The sequence below is a fragment of the Rhodnius prolixus genome, unplaced genomic scaffold, assembly GCF_049639745.1.
Source record: "Rhodnius prolixus isolate KJV_2025 unplaced genomic scaffold, Rpr scaffold_6, whole genome shotgun sequence".
NCBI classification, from domain to species: Eukaryota; Metazoa; Arthropoda; class Insecta; order Hemiptera; family Reduviidae; genus Rhodnius; species Rhodnius prolixus.
Genome location: NW_027411634.1, coordinates 38,584,751 through 38,602,726, shown reverse-complemented (window position 1 = coordinate 38,602,726; position 17,976 = coordinate 38,584,751). Strand labels below are relative to the sequence as shown.

At 33.5% G+C, this 17,976-nt stretch overlaps 1 protein-coding gene across 12 annotated transcripts in view; it reads left to right on the top strand.

Annotated features, from left to right (window-relative positions):
- Positions 1 to 1,227, top strand: part of LOC141460397 (uncharacterized) — a 115,484-nt gene extending 114,257 nt beyond the window's left edge. For 11 of the 12 annotated variants that reach the window (XR_012461936.1, XR_012461935.1, XM_074140364.1 and 8 more), the window contains one exon: positions 933 to 1,227. The gene's annotated coding sequence lies outside the window, so the exon portion shown is untranslated. Of the gene's footprint in view, positions 1 to 309 lie in introns of all 12 variants that reach the window. The other variant, XM_074140363.1, reaches the window with a different exon arrangement.
- The last annotated feature ends 16,749 nt before the right edge of the window (positions 1,228 to 17,976 follow it).

Genomic DNA, 17,976 nt, shown 5'->3' with positions numbered 1-17,976 from the left:
TGGGGGGGCCGGGGCACAAATTAGATTATTATTTTTCTTTAAGAAAAAAATGGATTTGAAGTTTCTTCAGCAATTTTTTTATCCGAGGGCAAGTCCATTCTAAATTTAGCACTATCAGATCTACGGAGGTTTATTAAATGTGGTTCATGAAAATCTACTCCCTGGGTAAAAAGGCTGGCCATTCCTTATTTTTGGGCAATTGGGATAGCAGAAATTGGAGAATTCCCTACCCTTTCAGAAATCCATCTTCGTCACATAGATGACTCCAATTCATCTGGCTATTATTATTATTTTTTTTTTTTTTAATAGGGCACAGAGCTTTCAAGGTGGAATTATTTTTTTATAGCTTCTGTGAAAGCAGGAGCTGTAGGCTTTCATACTATGTTAAGTTGTGCTACAATCGGCACTTTGTGTACCTTCGGCATGTTAAGACCAGAGGAGGTCGCAAAAGGGACTGTTGAAAAAATCGTTAGATTCTCTTACCAGAACTAAAAAAAATTGTGATGTCTCTTTGAAACTGCAGTTTCTGGAAATTGGCCTCACCTGATGTCCTAAAGTGATAGTATGGTCTTCAGTCTATAATGTGATGAATTATCAAATGAGAAGGTGGTATATTGTTTTTTCAATGGCAAGTAGTAACTATTCTTTGCAGACTAGTAGACAGAAGTAATTGAACAGCCAAATCTCACTGCTCTTAAAAAATGTAAAGATTTTAACGCCAAGTTCCCGTTAGGGTTAAATTTTTTTAAGCTTCTCTTGGTGGGAGTATTTGTGCGTAGAATGTTAAGGGATTAGCAATGAATCTGGAATTTATTTTATTTTTTTAAGGAAGAGGGATTTGGTGAAAGTGACACCACTTATTTAATCATGTAAGGGAACAGCAGTATTCTAGGGGTGCTTCATATCTCCAATTTCATAAGTGAATGTTACAGATATTTCGAGACATTAAAAATGGATGATGCCTAACGCTCAGCTAATCTAAAACCGAAGAAAGGATTTGCAAGTCAAAAGGCAGCCGATAATAAAGAATTTGGTGCCTGAGATGATGATAGGATTCAATTACGGAGTGACTACACTGCGAACAACATTCCTTAAGAGAACTGTAATGCTGCCAGGAAAATATTTTATCAGTTAAAAGTGTATTGTTTAAAGGAGTTCTTTTTTATAATATTGTTATTGTTACTGTAATCATTTTCTCATTTTGAATAAATGATTAAAAATTGGGTATTTCTTTATGAACAAATTATATCCCACCTAAAACCTTATCAAATTAAAAACTTAGAAGACAAAGTGTTGAATCTGTGGCAGTAGTTGATTCTTTCAGTCATGATGGGTTAATCAAATCGTACTCTAAATCTTAGAGAAAGATAAGCCAAACTAATTGTACAACAAGTGTAAAAAACTAGGTATCAATTTCAAATCTTTAAATCTCTCGCCGACATTAAAGACTGAAATATTGTGCTAACTCATCATACTATTTGTTGGAGCAGATTAACATGAGTTAAACTTAATTCAGTAATATATGGAACAAAATACAGAAATTAAGGGTATCAGTATTTTATTTTTCATATAGTTCACTCATAAAGTTAGCTAATTACAATTTAAATTTATAAAAGAAATAAAATTTTAAAAAAATAATTTTATACAGAGATAAAACATTAATTCATAAGAACACTAAATAGGCACAAAATATAATTTAAAAAACATTTAGAGCAACAAATAGCACATTCACCATAAACAGCAGTAGTTTCAATGCCGATCTTTGGAATTCACTAATTATTTAAAGACTTAATTTGCAAGATATCCAAGTAAATGACTTGACTAAGAACAGAACTGTGAAGATAACTCTTTCGTATAACTATGTAAAGTGTAATCGAATAGAAAGATTCTGTCTCCCAACACGTTTTGATTGCATAGGGTACATAATTCATTACTTTCTATATCTATTCTTTTCTATTTTAACAGCACAGGCCTATGTTAGCTTATTAGTTTTGACTTACCCATACTTGATTCATGAAACATTCCTACCCTAGGTTGTAGATTATCCTAAACTTTGTACTTTAAGAGGAAATTAAAGCACAAGATCTAAATCTTGCGCCCAGTTATTGTTCGAAATATTTGGAAATCGCTTATAGTTTTCTAAGGAGCTATACCATATCCGTTTTTTTTTTCTAACTGTTGATAAGGATCAGCCTGAAAAAAAAGCACAAGTTTAATGATTTTTTTAATGACACCCTAAGGTAAGGTGAGTGGAAAACTAGAGAAAAATGAAAACATTTAAAATTATTTAAAATGTAATTATATTTTACATATAAATACAATATTGGATCTTTTCAACTAAAATATGGCAATAGATGCTAGCAAATGTGTTTTTGTCCCTGTAATTTCACATTATTATTTAGGAGTTAGAGTCTACAGCATGTAAAATATTTGCTACTACATTAGCTATAGGTTAAGAGTAAATCGGTAATGTTTCACGAATTCTCTTAAGTGTTAAACTTAACGTGCTCATTGATAGGTACTTGAAATGTCTTTAGTAAAAGCCACAAGAACCCATTACTTTTAATCCCAAATTGATGTTTGAAGGATTCTTTGAAAACGTTCAGAGTAAAAGACCCCAAAGCATTTCATATTGATTTTTTAATAGTAAGGGTTTAATAATTCATTTCCCCTTTCTAAAAAGTGAATGTAGTCCCTCTAATTTTACTTATAGTAAAACACTTTAATAATCAGCAGTCCTAAAAATATAAGCACATCTTATTTATCTTATATTCCAAATATATGGCATTGTGGGAAAATTACCTAAATTGACAATGTAATAGAAGAAAACTATATTTATTTATTAATTAAAACTATATTAAACCAGATTAATTATTATGTATTTTGAATGCTTGACTCCTATGTAAAGTAAAGTAACAATCAAATTAATCGAAGAGTGAACTTAAACTGACAATTTTAATTTAAAAATAAATAAATAAAATAAACCAAATCATTGATGTATGTTGGTGTAAGCATTTTTTTTTAATTTTTTTCAATTTTTGAATGTTTTTTAACCCAATAAATTTTTTGATTTATTATAACGTTTTTCATTTTAACCTGTGATTAATAGTTTGATTATTATAGATAAATAGATATTACAGTAAATCTAACTTAAATAGTGTGCTACTTGAAACAAAAATATTTTGCAGATGAAAATGGCCAGCATAAGGAGCCTGTAACATCAAATAAATTCCAAAAAAAATTAATGAAAATAAATGCAGTAAAATTAATTAAATGATATCAATAAAGTATTAATTAAATGTATTTTTTAACTTCTGTAACTTATGGCGTTTAATCAACCTTTATACTTAACTTTTTAAACTTTGCGTTTTTGTTAAGGTGGAAAATACATAAATAGCAGCTTTTCAGAGGAAATTAGGAAACAAATTCCTCATTTTACAATGGTTTTTACTTCTCCACTTCAAAAATAGATCGACCAAGATGTACAATCTAGCATTGTTCTTAATGTTAAGTATTAAATGCAAAAACCGCAGCATTCCAGTGAAATTAGGAGAATATTTCTACTTTTTCCACTAGTTTTTACTTCTTCCTTCTCCAAATAAATAGACACAAGATGTACAATCTTGCATTGCCCTTAATATTAACCACCAAATACAGAAACCGCAGCATTCCAGTGAAATTAGGACACTATTTCTACTTTTTCCACTAGTTTTTACTTCTCCCTTTAGAAAATAGAACGACCCAAAAGGTACATTCTATCATTGACGTAGCTGTTAACTATTACTGTGTAATTAGACCACTACTTCCACTTTTCTCTTAGCTTTGTACTTCTAGCGTCCCAAAATAATACATCTACCACACTTATGTACAACCTAGCATTGCCATCAGTATTAAGTTCCAAATGAAAACGGCAGCATCCCAGTGAAAATAGGAGAATATTTCTTCTTTTTCCACTAGTTTTTACTTCTCCCTTTTCAAAATAGATCGACCCAAGTTGTACAATCTAGCATTGCCTTTATTAATAACTACCAAATGCAGAAGCAGCAGCATTCCAGTGAAATTAGGATAATATAATTCTTTTTCCACTACTTTTTACTTCTCCCTTTTCAAAATAGATCGACCCACGATGTACAGCCTAGCATTGCCCTTAATATTAACTACTAAATGCGGAAACAACAGCATTCCAGTGAATTTAGGAGACTATTTCTTCTTTTTCCACTACTATTTACTTCTCCCTTTTCAAAACAGATCGACCCAAGATGTACAACCTAGCATTGCCATTAATATTAACTACTAAATGGTGAAACAGCAGCATAGCTGTGAAATTAGGTGACTATTTCTACTTTTTCCACTACTTTTTACTTTTCCCTTTCCTAATAGATCGACCCAAGTTGTACAATCTAGTATTGCCTTTATTAATAACTACCAAATGCAGAAGCAGCAGCATTCCAGTGAAATTAGGAAATTATTTCTTCTTTTTCCAATAGTTTTTACTTCTCCCTTTTCAAAATAGATCGACCCAAGTTGTACAACCTAGCATTGCCCTTATTATTAACTACTAAATGCAGAAACAGCAGCATTCCAGTGAAATTAAGTAACTATTTCTACTTTTTCCACTACTTTTTACTTCTTCCTTTTTAAAATAGATCGACCCAAGTTGTACAATCTAGCATTGCCTTTATTAATAACTACCAAATGCAGAAGCAGCAGCATTCTAGTGAAATTAGGAGACTGATTCTACTTTTTACTTCTCCCTTTTCAAAATAGATCGACCCACGATGTACAGCCTAGCATTGCCCTTATTATTAACTACTAAATGCAGAAACAGCTGCATCCCAGTGAAATTAAGTGACTATTTCTTCTTTTTCCAATAGTTTTTACTTCTCCCTTTCCAAAATAGATCGACCCAAGATGTACAACCTAGCATTGCTCATAATATTAACTACTAAATGCAGAAACAGCAGCATTGCTGTGAAATTAGGAGACTATTTCTACTTTTTCCATAAGATTTTACTTCTCCCTTTCCTAATAGATCGACCCAAGTTGTACAATCTAGTATTGCCTTTATTAATAACTACCAAATGCAGAAGCAGCAGCATTCCAGTGAGATTAGGAAACTATTTCTTCTTTTTCCAATAGTTTTTACTTCTCCCTTTTCAAAATAGATCGACCCAAGTTGTACAACCTTGCATTGCCCTTATTATTAACTACTAAATGCAGAAACAGCAGCATTCCAGTGAAATTAAGTAACTATTTCTACTTTTTCCACTACTTTTTACTTCTTCCTTTTTAAAATAGATCGACCCAAGTTGTACAATCTAGCATTGCCTTTATTAATAACTACCAAATGCAGAAGCAGCAGCATTCCAGTGAAATTAGGAAAGTATTTCTTCTTTTTCCACTACTTTTTACTTCTCCCTTTTCAAAATAGATCGACCCACGATGTACAGCCTAGCATTGCCCTTAATATTAACTACTAAATGCGGAAACAACAGCATTCCAGTGAATTTAGGAGACTATTTCTTCTTTTTCCACTAGTTTTTACTTCTCCCTTTTCAAAATAGATCGACCCAAGATGTACAACCTAGCATTGCCCTTAATATTAACTACTAAATGGTGAAACATCAGCATAGCTGGGAAATTAGGTGACTATTTCTACTTTTTCCACTACTTTTTACTTTTCCCTTTCTTATAGATCGACCCAAGATGTACAATCCAACATTGCTCTTAATATTAACATTCCAATGCGGAAACAGCAGCATTCCAGTGAAATTAGGAGACTATTTCTTCTTTTTCCACTAGTTTTTACTTCTCCCTTTTCAAAATAGTTTGACCCAAGATGTAATATATAGCAATACCCTTAATATTAACTACCAACTGCCGAAACAGCAGCATTGCTGTGAAATTAGGTAACTATTTCTACTTTTTCCACTACTTTTTACTTCTCCCTTTCCAAAATAGATCGACCCAAGATGTACAACCTAGCATTGCTCTTAATATTAACTACTAAATGCAGAAACAGCAGCATTGCTGTGAAATTAGGAGACTATTTCTACTTTTTCCATTAGATTTTACTTCACCCTTTTCAAAATAGATCGACCCAAGATTGCCCATTGCAATTGCCCTTAATATTAACTACTAAATGCAGAAACAGCAGCATTCCAGTGAAATTAGGAAACAATTTCTTCTTTTTCCACTAGTTTTTATTCTCCCTTTTCAAAATAGATCGACCCAAGTTGTACAATCTAGCATTGCCTTTATTAATAACTACCAAATGCAGAAGCAGCAGCATTCCAGTGAAATTAGGATAATATAATTCTTTTTCCACTACTTTTTACTTCTCCCTTTTCAAAATAGATCGACCCACGATGTACAGCCTAGCATTGCCCTTAATATTAACTACTAAATGCGGAAACAACAGCATTCCAGTGAATTTAGGAGACTATTTCTTCTTTTTCCACTACTATTTACTTCTCCCTTTTCAAAACAGATCGACCCAAGATGTACAACCTAGCATTGCCATTAATATTAACTACTAAATGGTGAAACAGCAGCATAGCTGTGAAATTAGGTGACTATTTCTACTTTTTCCACTACTTTTTACTTTTCCCTTTCCTAATAGATCGACCCAAGTTGTACAATCTAGTATTGCCTTTATTAATAACTACCAAATGCAGAAGCAGCAGCATTCCAGTGAAATTAGGAAATTATTTCTTCTTTTTCCAATAGTTTTTACTTCTCCCTTTTCAAAATAGATCGACCCAAGTTGTACAACCTAGCATTGCCCTTATTATTAACTACTAAATGCAGAAACAGCAGCATTCCAGTGAAATTAAGTAACTATTTCTACTTTTTCCACTACTTTTTACTTCTTCCTTTTTAAAATAGATCGACCCAAGTTGTACAATCTAGCATTGCCTTTATTAATAACTACCAAAAGCAGAAGCAGCAGCATTCTAGTGAAATTAGGAGACTGATTCTACTTTTTACTTCTCCCTTTTCAAAATAGATCGACCCACGATGTACAGCCTAGCATTGCCCTTATTATTAACTACTAAATGCAGAAACAGCTGCATCCCAGTGAAATTAGGTAACTATTTCTACTTTTTCCACTACTTTTTACTTCTCCCTTTCCAAAATAGATCGACCCAAGATGTACAACCTAGCATTGCTCTTAATATTAACTACTAAATGCAGAAACAGCAGCATTGCTGTGAAATTAGGAGACTATTTCTACTTTTTCCATTAGATTTTACTTCACCCTTTTCAAAATAGATCGACCCAAGATTGCCCATTGCAATTGCCCTTAATATTAACTACTAAATGCAGAAACAGCAGCATTCCAGTGAAATTAGGAAACAATTTCTTCTTTTTCCACTAGTTTTTATTCTCCCTTTTCAAAATAGATCGACCCAAGTTGTACAATCTAGCATTGCCTTTATTAATAACTACCAAATGCAGAAGCAGCAGCATTCCAGTGAAATTAGGATAATATAATTCTTTTTCCACTACTTTTTACTTCTCCCTTTTCAAAATAGATCGACCCACGATGTACAGCCTAGCATTGCCCTTAATATTAACTACTAAATGCGGAAACAACAGCATTCCAGTGAATTTAGGAGACTATTTCTTCTTTTTCCACTACTATTTACTTCTCCCTTTTCAAAACAGATCGACCCAAGATGTACAACCTAGCATTGCCATTAATATTAACTACTAAATGGTGAAACAGCAGCATAGCTGTGAAATTAGGTGACTATTTCTACTTTTTCCACTACTTTTTACTTTTCCCTTTCCTAATAGATCGACCCAAGTTGTACAATCTAGTATTGCCTTTATTAATAACTACCAAATGCAGAAGCAGCAGCATTCCAGTGAAATTAGGAAATTATTTCTTCTTTTTCCAATAGTTTTTACTTCTCCCTTTTCAAAATAGATCGACCCAAGTTGTACAACCTAGCATTGCCCTTATTATTAACTACTAAATGCAGAAACAGCAGCATTCCAGTGAAATTAAGTAACTATTTCTACTTTTTCCACTACTTTTTACTTCTTCCTTTTTAAAATAGATCGACCCAAGTTGTACAATCTAGCATTGCCTTTATTAATAACTACCAAAAGCAGAAGCAGCAGCATTCTAGTGAAATTAGGAGACTGATTCTACTTTTTACTTCTCCCTTTTCAAAATAGATCGACCCACGATGTACAGCCTAGCATTGCCCTTATTATTAACTACTAAATGCAGAAACAGCTGCATCCCAGTGAAATTAAGTGACTATTTCTTCTTTTTCCAATAGTTTTTACTTCTCCCTTTCCAAAATAGATCGACCCAAGATGTACAACCTAGCATTGCTCATAATATTAACTACTAAATGCAGAAACAGCAGCATTGCTGTGAAATTAGGAGACTATTTCTACTTTTTCCATAAGATTTTACTTCTCCCTTTCCTAATAGATCGACCCAAGTTGTACAATCTAGTATTGCCTTTATTAATAACTACCAAATGCAGAAGCAGCAGCATTCCAGTGAGATTAGGAAACTATTTCTTCTTTTTCCAATAGTTTTTACTTCTCCCTTTTCAAAATAGATCGACCCAAGTTGTACAACCTTGCATTGCCCTTATTATTAACTACTAAATGCAGAAACAGCAGCATTCCAGTGAAATTAAGTAACTATTTCTACTTTTTCCACTACTTTTTACTTCTTCCTTTTTAAAATAGATCGACCCAAGTTGTACAATCTAGCATTGCCTTTATTAATAACTACCAAATGCAGAAGCAGCAGCATTCCAGTGAAATTAGGAAAGTATTTCTTCTTTTTCCACTACTTTTTACTTCTCCCTTTTCAAAATAGATCGACCCACGATGTACAGCCTAGCATTGCCCTTAATATTAACTACTAAATGCGGAAACAACAGCATTCCAGTGAATTTAGGAGACTATTTCTTCTTTTTCCACTAGTTTTTACTTCTCCCTTTTCAAAATAGATCGACCCAAGATGTACAACCTAGCATTGCCCTTAATATTAACTACTAAATGGTGAAACATCAGCATAGCTGGGAAATTAGGTGACTATTTCTACTTTTTCCACTACTTTTTACTTTTCCCTTTCTTATAGATCGACCCAAGATGTACAATCCAACATTGCTCTTAATATTAACATTCCAATGCGGAAACAGCAGCATTCCAGTGAAATTAGGAGACTATTTCTTCTTTTTCCACTAGTTTTTACTTCTCCCTTTTCAAAATAGTTTGACCCAAGATGTAATATATAGCAATACCCTTAATATTAACTACCAACTGCCGAAACAGCAGCATTGCTGTGAAATTAGGTAACTATTTCTACTTTTTCCACTACTTTTTACTTCTTCCTTTTCAAAATAGATCGACCCAAGTTGTACAATCTAGCATTGCCCTTATTAACAACTAACAAATGCAGAAACAGCAGCATCCCAGTGAAATTAGGAGGCTATTTCTTCTTTTTCCACTAGTTCTTACTTCACCCTTTTCAAAATAGATCGACCCAAGATGTACAGCCTAGCATTGCACTTAATATTAACTACTAAATGCAGAAATAGCAGCATTCTAGTGAACTTAGGAGACTGATTCTACTTTTTCCACTACTTTTTCCCTCTTCCTTTTTAAAAATAGATCGACCCAAGTTGTACAATCTAGCATTGCCCTTATTATTAACTACTAATTGCAGAAACAGCAGCATAGCTGAGAAATTAGGAGACTATTTCTTCTTTTTCCAATAGTTTTTACTTCTCCCTTTTCAAAATATATTGACCCACGATGTACAGCCTAGCATTGCCCTTAATATTAACTACTAAATGCGGAAACAACAGCATTCCAGTGAATTTAGGAGACTATTTCTTCTTTTTCCACTAGTTTTTACTTCTCCCTTTTCAAAATAGATCGACCCAAGATGTACAACCTAGCATTGCCCTTATTAACAACTAACAAATGCAGAAACAGCAGAATCCCAGTGAAAATAAGAGAATATTTCTACTTTTTCCAATAGTTTTTACTTCACCCTTTTCAAAATAGATCGACCCAAGATGTACAGCCTAGCATTGCCCTTAATATTAACTACTAAATGCAGAAATAGCAGCATTCTAGTGAACTTAGGAGACTGATTCTACTTTTTCCACTACTTTTTCCCTCTTCCTTTTTAAAATAGATCGACCCAAGTTGTACAATCTAGCATTGCCCTTATTATTAACTACTAAATGCAGAAATAGCAGCATTCTAGTGAAATTAGGAGACTATTTCTTCTTTTTCTACTAGCTTTTACTTCTCCCTTTTCAAAATAGATCGACCCAAGATGTACAGCCTAGCATTGCCCTTAATATTAACTACTAATTGCAGAAGCAGCAGCATAGCTGAGAAATTAGGAGACTATTTCTTCTTTTTCCACTAGTTCTTACTTCACCCTTTTCAAAATAGATCGACCCAAGATGTACAGCCTAGCATTGCACTTAATATTAACTACTAAATGCAGAAATAGCAGCATAGCTGAGAAATTAGGAGACTATTTCTTCTTTTTCCACTAGTTTTTACTTCTCCCTTTTCAAAATAGATCGACCCAAGATGTACAACCTAGCATTGCCCTTAATATTTACTACTAAATGCAGAAACAGCAGCATAGCTGAGAAATTAGGAGGCTATTTCTTCTTTGTCCATTACTTTTTCCCTCTTCCTTTTTAAAATAGATCGACCCAAGTTGTACAATCTAGCATTGCCCTTAATATTAACTACCAACTGCAGAAACAGCAGCATTCCAGTGAAATTAGGGGAATATTTCTTCTTTTTCCACTAGTATTTACTTCTCCCTTTTCAAAATAGATCGACCCAAGATGTACAATCTAGCATTGCCCTTAATATTAACTACTAAATGCAGAAACAGCAGCATCCCAGTGAAATTAGGAGGCTATTTCTTCTTTTTCCACTAGTTCTTACTTCACCCTTTTCAAAATAGATCGACCCAAGATGTACAGCCTAGCATTGCACTTAATATTAACTACTAAATGCAGAAATAGCAGCATTCTAGTGAACTTAGGAGACTGATTCTACTTTTTCCACTACTTTTTCCCTCTTCCTTTTTAAAATAAATCGACCCAAGTTGTACAATCTAGCATTGCCCTTATTATTAACTACTAATTGCAGAAACAGCAGCATAGCTGAGAAATTAGGAGACTATTTCTTCTTTTTCCAATAGTTTTTACTTCTCCCTTTTCAAAATAGATCGACCCACGATGTACAGCCTAGCATTGCCCTTAATATTAACTACTAAATGCGGAAACAACAGCATTCCAGTGAATTTAGGAGACTATTTCTTCTTTTTCCACTAGTTTTTACTTCTCCCTTTTCAAAATAGATCGACCCAAGATGTACAACTTAGCATTGCCCTTAATATTAACTACTAAATGGTGAAACAGCAGCATAGCTGTGAAATTAGGTGACTATTTCTACTTTTTCCACTACTTTTTACTTCTCCCTTTCTTATAGATCGACCCAAGATGTACAATCCAACATTACTCTTAATATTAACATTCCAATGCGGAAACAGCAGCATTCCAGTGAAATTAGGAGACTATTTCTTCTTTTTCCACTAGTTTTTACTTCTCCCTTTTCAAAATAGTTTGACCCAAGATGTAATATCTAGCAATACCCTTAATATTAACTACCAACTGCCGAAACAGCAGCATTCCAGTGAAATTAGGAGGCTATTTCTTCTTTTTCCACTAGTTTTTATTCTCCCTTTTCAAAATAGATCGACCAATGATGTACAACCTAGCATTGCCCTTAATATTAACTACTAAATGCAGAAACAGCAGCATAGCTGAGAAATTAGGAGACTATTTCTTCTTTTTCCACTAGTTTTTACTTCTCCCTTTTCAAAATAGATCGACCCAAGATGTACAATCTAGCATTGCCCTTAATATTAACTACTAAATGCAGAAACAGCAGCATCCCAGTGAAATTAGGAGGCTATTTCTTCTTTTTCCACTAGTTCTTACTTCTCCCTTTTCAAAATAGTTTGACCTAAGATTTAATATATAGCAATACCCTTAATATTAACTACCAACTGCCGAAACAGCAGCATTGCTGTGAAATTAGGTAACTATTTCTACTTTTTCCACTACTTTTTACTTCTTCCTTTTCAAAATAGATCGACCCAAGTTGTACAATCTAGCATTGCCCTTATTAACAACTAACAAATGCAGAAACAGCAGCATCCCAGTGAAATTAGGAGGCTATTTCTTCTTTTTCCACTAGTTCTTACTTCACCCTTTTCAAAATAGATCGACCCAAGATGTACAGCCTAGCATTGCACTTAATATTAACTACTAAATGCAGAAATAGCAGCATTCTAGTGAACTTAGGAGACTGATTCTACTTTTTCCACTACTTTTTCCCTCTTCCTTTTTAAAATAGATCGACCCAAGTTGTACAATCTAGCATTGCCTTTATTAATAACTACCAAATGCAGAAGCAGCAGCATTCCAGTGAAATTAGGAAAATATTTCTTCTTTTTCCACTACTTTTTACTTCTCCCTTTTCAAAATAGATCGACCCAAGATGTACAGCCTAGCATTGCCCTTAATATTAACTACTAAATGGTGAAACAGCAGCGTAGCTGTGAAATTAGCTCACTATTTCTACTTTTTCCACTACTTTTTACTTTTCCCTTTCTTATAGATCGACCCAAGATGTACAATCCAACATTGCTCTTAATATTATTAACTACTAAATACAGAAACAGCAGCATTCCAGTGAAATTAAGTAACTATTACTTTTTACTTCTCCCTTTTCAAAATAGATCGACCCATGTTGTACAACCTAGCATTGCCCTTATTATTAACTACTAAATGCAGAAACAGCAGCATTCCAGTGAAATTAGGAGGCTATTTCTTCTTTTTCCACTAGTTTTTATTCTCCCTTTTCAAAATAGATCGACCAATGATGTACAACCTAGCATTGCCCTTAATATTAACTACTAAATGCAGAAACAGCAGCATAGCTGAGAAATTAGGAGACTATTTCTTCTTTTTCCACTAGTTTTTACTTCTCCCTTTTCAAAATAGATCGACCCAAGATGTACAATCTAGCATTGCCCTTAATATTAACCACTAAATGCAGAAACAGCAGCATCCCAGTGAAATTAGGAGGCTATTTCTTCTTTTTCCACTAGTTCTTACTTCTCCCTTTTCAAAATAGTTTGACCTAAGATGTAATATATAGCAATACCCTTAATATTAACTACCAACTGCCGAAACAGCAGCATTGCTGTGAAATTAGGTAACTATTTCTACTTTTTCCACTACTTTTTACTTCTCCCTTTTCAAAATAGATCGACCCAAGATGTACAACCTAGCATTGCCCTTAATATTAACTACCAACTGCAGAAACAGCAGCATTCCAGTGAAATTAGGAGAATATTTCTTCTTTTTCCACTAGTATTTACTTCTCCATTTTCAAAATAGATCGACCCAGGATGTAGAACCTAGCATTGCCCTTAATATTAACTACTAAATGCAGAAACAGCAGCATAGCTGAGAAATTAGGAGACTATTTCTTCTTTTTCCACTAGTTTTTACTTCTCCCTTTTCAAAATAGATCGACCCAAGATGTACAACCTAGCATTGCCCTTAATATTTACTACTAAATGCAGAAACAGCAGCATAGCTGAGAAATTAGGAGGCTATTTCTTCTTTGTCCATTACTTTTTCCCTCTTCCTTTTTAAAATAGATCGACCCAAGTTGTACAATCTAGCATTGCCCTTAATATTAACTACCAACTGCAGAAACAGCAGCATTCCAGTGAAATTAGGGGAATATTTCTTCTTTTTCCACTAGTATTTACTTCTCCCTTTTCAAAATAGATCGACCCAAGATGTACAATCTAGCATTGCCCTTAATATTAACTACTAAATGCAGAAACAGCAGCATCCCAGTGAAATTAGGAGGCTATTTCTTCTTTTTCCACTAGTTCTTACTTCTCCCTTTTCAAAATAGATCGACCCATGATGTACAACCTTGCATTGCCCTTAATATTAACTACTAAATGCAGAAACAGCAGCATTCCAGTGAAATTAGGAGACTATTTCTACTTTTTCCTCTTGTTTTTACTTCTCCCTTTTTAAAATAGATTTGCCCATTATGTACAATCTAGCATTGTCCTTAATATTAACATCTAAATGCAGAAACAGCAGCATTCCAGTGAAATTAGGAGACTATTTCTACTTTTTGCACTAGTTTTTACTTCTCCCTTTTCAAAATAGATCGACCCATGATGTACAACCTAGCATTGCCCTTAATATTAACTACTAAATGCAGAAACAGCAGCATTCCAGTGAAATTAGGAGACTATTTCTACTTTTTCCTCTAGTTTTTACTTCTCCCTTTTTAAAATAGATCGATCCATGATGTACAACCTAGCATTGCCCTTAATATTAACTACTAAATGCAGAAACAGCAGCATTCCAGTGAAATTATGAGACTATTTCTACTTTTTCCACTAGTTTTTACTTCTTCCTTTTTAAAATAGATCGACCCAAGATGTACAACCTAGCATTGCCCTTAATATTAACCACTAAATGCTGAAACAGCGTTATTCCAATGAAATTAGGAGACTATTTCTACTTTTTCCACTAGTTTTTACTTCTCCCTTTTCAAAATAGATCGACCCAAGATGTACAACCTAGCATTGCCCTTAATATTAACTACTAAATGCAGAAACAGCAGCATAGCTGAGAAATTAGGAGACTATTTCTACTTTTTCCATTGGTTTTAGCTTCTGGTTTTACAAAATAGATGGACCTAATCTGTACAATGTAGCATTGTCCCTAATATTTGCTATCAAATGCGGAAACAGCAGAATTCCAGAGAAACTAGGAGACTTATTTCCAGTTTTTCTAATGATAGTTACTACTTGTTTTTCACAATAGATGGTCCCAGCATTTAAAGTCTGTATATGCCCTAAATATTAACTATGAAATGCAGAAAAATCTGCATTCAATTGAATTATTATTTCTAGGCCCTTAAACTACTGTCAAAATATTAAATATATTTATTTATTTATTAATTAAAAAAATTACATAATTTTAGAAAATCATTCCAGTAGGTTTTAACAAAATAGTAAAAGAAGGTTTGTAATGATTCTGCTGTTTATGTTTCTGTTAAAAATTTGTATTACTTTGTGTCATCATTAAGCTAATTTTTTTTTTTTTAAATCTATATTAAATTATTTCCAATAATTATAAAAAAAAAGTACCATATGTTACTAAGCATTTGTAACGGCCATTATAACCTTCACGCTTATGTTATCAGTTCAATAGTTCTACTCGTGTTCTGGTGAGGGTTTCCGTGCAGTAAGTACATTTTCTTAATTTAAATTAATATTCCGTCAACTTTTTATATTTATTAATATAGTATTAGAAAGAAAGAAGAATAAATAAATATTATGGTTATCATAATTTAATTTTAAGAAATTAAGAAGAAATAGAATTGACCAGTACTGACATGTCTAAACTCACATTCAATTGACTGTATGGTAAAAATAGATTTTGTTGAATAAAACTATTATTAATAACTTGGAGTAAATTTGTAATTCAACTTTTTATAAAATTTTAAGTAAATAGGTGAACTTTAAGACATTAAGTAGTTAATGAATTTGTGCTAGGTATTAAGTGAAAATTACTTTGCTTAAATTTTTAGCATTAATTAAATTAAATAATGTTGATTTTTGAATGATTTATAACACTAAAATTAGTAAGACCGAATTCAGACTAAGTCCAATTTTTTTGACTTCGGAGAAAAATTAAGCTGTACAGATTAGTTTTAAATTCATTTACTAAATGACTGAAATATAAATACATTATGTGTTAACCAGTATGAACGTTTTGATGAGGTTTGAATTAATTTTGGGCATATAGGTCCTTTTAGCTGAAGAAACAAATTAATTCATATGCCTACAAATTGTTTCAAAAGTATTTTATGAATTTACGAACAAGAATGAGTTTTATTATTTGAATATTTTGGTCTAAAGTTAGTTCAAAAAAATGTGTTCATTGAAGTATGTATTTATCTTTTTTTCCTTATTGTTACAGGAACCTAGTTCGTGTTAAAATCCCCGGAAGTGATTGCTTCGGAACTTTTTTACCTTTTATTAACTATTATCATTGATAGTTTAACCTGTGCGTATTTAAAAGTAATTTCTTCGGGTTCTTCCAAATTCCGCCAAAGTAAAGCTTGCGAAGTATTTGTTTGCGATATATTTTTAACTAGTATCCAGTACCAATTGACGATTGACGAGGACTGCTGCTCTTCCTCCTCCGCCAAGACGAAGACGCAAAGGACTACATCGATGGATATGTAACTGCAAGATATTGTTACATATCCCAACCTACAGCAAAAGAAGATCGCCTGGGGAATTATAGTGGTTATATCGATGACGCTCGGGCGCGATTAGATTTTTTTTTAATAATTAATGCTTTTTAAATTCCAGTAAATTTAGGGCACAGGTTGAAATGATATAGGTTTTAGGTGTCTGTTGTTTGAATATTGGTCTAAAAACCTCGATAATAATAAATCTTGCCAACGTAAAGTTGCGATAAAATATTTTAAACTAGTGTTTCTCTATAATCTATGGGAAGGTGTAGAGTAGGTATTTATTGCGATCCAAGGATTTTAGTGCGATTCCAGCTGTAAAAATCCAAAAAAGGCTTATATAGAGTAAGGCAACTGAGGTTTTCCCGCTTCTTTATAAACTCCAGTTAGTTCATCAATAATGCTTCATCAAGAAGTAGTATGGCAGTGATTTCCATCGTATCCAAAGTATTCCTATGCTTCTTTTTTGCAAATCCTTGTTATAATCAAATATGATGTCGCAAAAATTATCCTCTCCACACGATAAGCAAGATTCAAATGACCGCTCTTCAACTTGCCTCAGTTCGTTAACAACAACCGTGCCAGAGCCAACTATTTTCAAGTCTACTTCTTCAACCAGAGACGATTCATTTCAACTTCGATGCAAACTTTGAAGAGATCATGCAAGCAAGATTCAAATGACCGCTCTCCAAGTTGCCTCAGCTCGTTAACAACATCCGTACCAGAGCCAACTTTTCTCAAGTCTACTTCTTCATTCTGAGACGATGCATTTCAACTTCGATGACCACTCTACAACTTGCCTCAGCTCATTAACAACATCCGTATTAGATCCAACTTTTCTCAAGCTACTTCTTCAATCAGAGACGATTCATTCCAACTTCGATGACCACTCTACAACTTGCCTCAGCTCATTAACAACATCCGTACCAGATCCAACTTTTCTCAAGTCTACTTCTTCAATCAGAGACGATTCATTCCAACTTCGATGACCACTCTACAACTTGCCTCAGTTCATTAACTACATCCGTACCAGAGCCAACTGTTTTCAAGTCTACTTCTTCAATCAGAGACGATTCATTTCAACTTCGTTGCAAACTTTGAAGAGTTCATGCAAGCAAGATTCAAATGACCGCTCTCCAACTTGCCTCAGCTCGTTAACAACATCCGTACCAGAGCCAACTTTTCTCAAGTCTACTTCTTCAATCTGAGACGATTCATTTCAACTTCGATGCAAACTTTGAAGAGATCATGCAAGCAAGATTCAAACGACCTCAAATGAGCCAACTATTTTCTAGTCTACTTCTTCAATCAGAGACGATTCATTTCAACTTCGTTGCAAACTTTGAAGAGTTCATGCAAGCAAGATTCAAATGACCGCTCTCCAACTTGCCTCAGCTCGTTAACAACATCCGTACCAGAGCCAACTTTTCTCAAGTCTACTTCTTCAATCTGAGACGATTCATTTCAACTTCAATGCAAACTTTGAAGAGATCATACAAGCAAGATTCAAACGACCTCAAATGAGCCAACTATTTTCTAGTCTACTTCTTCAATCAGAGACGATGCAATCTTTGAAGAGAT